Source organism: Lithobates pipiens, unplaced genomic scaffold, assembly GCF_037356315.1.
Source record: "Lithobates pipiens isolate NorthernLeopardFrog02 unplaced genomic scaffold, aLitPip1_a1.2 Scaffold_10, whole genome shotgun sequence".
Lineage (NCBI taxonomy): Eukaryota > Metazoa > Chordata > Amphibia > Anura > Ranidae > Lithobates > Lithobates pipiens.
This window is the reverse complement of record NW_027507686.1, coordinates 173227756-173231750: the sequence shown is the minus strand read 5'-3', so window position 1 is coordinate 173231750 and position 3995 is coordinate 173227756.

Below are 3995 nucleotides of genomic sequence, written 5' to 3'. Positions count from 1 at the left end.
GCTTTTTGTCTTCCTTTTTTTTTTTTTTTTCCTTCTCCCTCTTCTTTCTGTTGACTTTCCATATGATGCAACAGAATATGAAGGAGCTAGTCCAATGCTTAATTTTTTGGAGGAGTTAGCCCAATGTCCATCCATGAGGACCACAGTATTTGATTTGGGGTAAATCCTTGTCTTTGGCTGACTCTAGCAATGGCTATGCTTGCTTCACCACGGCAATAATTAAGGGGTATGTTTAGGAAAGGAAGGCCAAATCTGTATCGCCTGAAAATGTTTAGTACACCCACCCCCCCCCCAATGCTTGGTGCTGGGGATTTCCCCCAAAATAGTTGCAACGTGGAGCTTCAGCAGATTGTTGAGCCCTTCAGTGCATTATGGGAGGTTCTAGGGTTGTTGATCATTGCTTCATGGTGAATTTGTAAAACCAAACAATTGCATACTGCAGGACCACCTAGGCCCTGCAGTGGTAGATCTTCATATACTGTAAGTTGTACATAGCACCTGGTAATCCTAGCCTCATCCTGATTTGTCAACAGGCAAATTTTTCATGCAGGTGGGTTTGTTGTCTCTATCTTAATCCATGATTTCTAGTCTGATTTCAAACGTCTTTTAGGTTTAGCCTTCTGTGGCACAATTTCACCAGTGCTAGAGGTATTGCCAGATTGCAGCTGACAACACCAGCGCAGTACAGTTGCGGAGTCAGAAGATTCTGAATTCAGGGGTGCAGGATAGGGGTTAATCTCGCCTGCAAATCTCCCAGTCTTTCTTTTTGCTGGTGCTTTCTAAATGAATGTCTAGACACTATGCTAGTCATTTTGTTTGAATACTTTGAGGCACTAACCCATGACAAAAGAGTTTAGAATTTTGACTTCTCTCCTCTTTTCCTGATCTGCAAACCTACTGCAGGTCAGCGACTCATGTGGGGGAATTCAGAGTGGCGCAGGAATAAAGCTTGCACCACTCTCCTAAACTGATAAATCGAAGCAGATCCTAATTAACAAATGGGCGCACAGTGATCATTAAAGTACAAGATGGCTGGAGCTGCTTGTTTCGTTCATCTGTAAGCAGAAATTAGTTTACAACTTTTTATATGTAGATTGTGGATAACCTTGCCTTCAGGCACAAGAAAGAGAACCGTTGCTGTGATAAAAGGTATGGGGCTGGGGTTATATAGTCTCACAGAAGTAGTGATGGAGAGCAAAATCCTCCCTGCATTGGTATAAAATGCAAACAACGTAATGGCTCAAACAGCAGATGTACAACTCCTGAGGTCCATTTCAGGACACTTTCCCAAGCAAAGGTACATTTTTCAAGTTGTGACTTTGGCAGAATTAACATTTCTCAATGATCCTGTAGGTTAATACATGAAAAATCATAATCTGGTTCACTGTAAGGTCTTATGTGATTGTATAAATCAGGTTATCTTCTGAGCCACAGCTTGTATATAGTTGTAATCTACAACAGAGTGATATTGCATATAGCCAAGCATTGCTGACTGAAAGTGCCACATTATAACATTTAAATATTTACACTAAAACAAAAATTGCAGGTAATACTGCGGACTGTGCTAGTAGGAAGTGTTTTAATTAACAGGGCTGCATCCAATAAAAGCAGCTTGCATGTGGTATTTAGGTGATCGGTCAAATTCCCTCCCGTTATTGCATGCCATGCTGAAAATATCAGTTATCCCTTTATAGCTGGTTGTCTAGCAGCCAGCATCCTTAACGGCCAGTAAATAGCTGGTTGTTCTGGAGCGGGACAAACAGCAAAATGCAGTCTGGCAGGCTCGGAAAGTTGGAAAATGAACAAGTGCCCCTTTCCTAAACCAGGCCACATGCCTTCAACATGGATGGCCAAAATTTATACTACTACATATCTTTGGTTAAAATAAGTACAAATTGGTGGATATTATTTGGTCTTTGTGAAAGTTATAGAGTCCACAAGCTATGGTGCCAATATCTGAAAATTGATCACACCTGAAGTACTGACGGCCTATTTCAATTCTTGAGACCCTAACATGCCAAAAAAGTACAATTATACATTTTATATTTTTATAAACCTTATATATATTTTTTTTTTTTTTTTTTTTTTTTTTAGCAAAGACCCTAGAGAATACAATGGTGGTCGTTGCAAATTTTTATCTCACACGGTATTTGCGCAGCAATTTTTCGAACGCGTTTTTTTGGGGGGAAAAACAGTTTTGTGCTTTAAAAAAAAAAACAGTAAAGTTAGCCCAATTTTTGCATAAAGTGAAAGATTAAGTTTATGCTTATGAGTAAATGGATATCAAACATGTCACTCTTCAAAATTGCACATGCCCGTGAAATGGTGCCAAACGTCGCTACTTAAAAATCCCCATAGGCGACGCTTTAAAAAAAAAATTTTTTTACTGGTTACATGTTTTGAGTTACAGAGGAGGTCTAGGGCTAGAATTATTGCCCTTGCTCTAACGTTCATGGTGATACCTCACATGTGTGGTTTGAACAGTTTTCATATGTGGGCGGGGCTTAGGTATGCGATCGCTTCTGCATGCAAGCACATGGGGACAGGGGCGCTTTAAATTTTTTATTTTTTTTGTTCATTTTACTTTTATTTTAGTTTTGACTTTTTTTTTTTTTTTTTTTTTTTTTTTTCCCCAAAAATAAATTTTTGAAACTTTTATTCCTATTACAAGGAATGTAAACATCCCTTGTAATAGGAATATGGGATGATAGGTCCTCTTTACAGTGAGATATGGGGTCAATAAGACCCCACATCTCACCTCTAGGCTGGGAAGCCTGAAATAAAAAAAAAAAAAAAAAAGATTCTGGCTTTGATCGTATTGGCGAGTTGGTAGAAGCACCGGAGGGCGGTGAGGGGGGGAGTCTATGGCTGGGTATTGCAGGGTATCTCCAAGTATGGCAATTTATGGCGGGGTATTGCAGAGTATTGGAGGGGTTAAATTCGGTGAGCAGCGATTTGGGCACTGCAGATACAGCCCACAGCGCTGCTGACACCGATCTCTTTCCCCTCCGCTGTACCGATTGGTACAGAGAGGGGGAGGGAGGAACCGGCGTCATAACATGACACCTGTTTGTTTACAAGTGATCACTCCGTCATTTTGAAGGAGTGATCACGTGGTAAACGGCTGCAATGAGCGTCACGGATGCTCTCGTGTGCGCGTGAGAGCAGATTTCTGGGAGGCCGTTAATTAACAGAGTTAAACAACCGCCCTGAAGCCGTTAATCGGCTATGGGCGGTTGTTAAGTGGTTAAACAAAGGGGGGCACCCAATGATGTCACTGGGGGACCCCCCCCCCCACACACACCCTTCTAATATCATTGATCAGAGCATGCTAGGTTGATTACATCATAAAGTGGTGCTATCAGGTGGCTCAGCCCCTTTGTTTAGCGGCGAGAGGTTGCTAAATTTGGGGGTCATTCGGTGGGGGGAGTTTTGTTTGGGTTGGTGGCTCTGCTTTGGACATTTTTTGTTTTGGAGTTTTAAATAAAGGACTTGTCAAAAACTGTTTTTTTACTTTGCTCTTTATTTTGGTGAATAATTAGAGCGGCACTACCCCATATTCATTCACATGCCGGGGGTGGGATCTGGGGAACCCCTTAGTAAAGGGGCTTCCAGATTACAATTTTCTCACCCGCAGACCCTCACAACCACTGCCCAAGGTTGGGAAAGAAAAAGGAGAAAACCCCCCAAAAAAACTGGACTTTATAAGTGACTGAAAACACAAGTGATGGATATTATTACAATATTTTATTAAATACAAAAATTATCTTTAAATATGCATCAGCACAATATGATACATAAAATGGCAGATGCTGCCCTCCTTCAGGGGATTTCTAGACCTTTTACAGAGCCCACAATAAAATTTGAATCTGTCTGATATTCCATGTAACGTGATGATTTGAGACCCAGACAAGCTGGTATTCCTATGACCCTGAACGCCAATGAACCCCAACAAGGGTCACACAAATGGTCCACCTCAACCCGCCAGAAAAAGC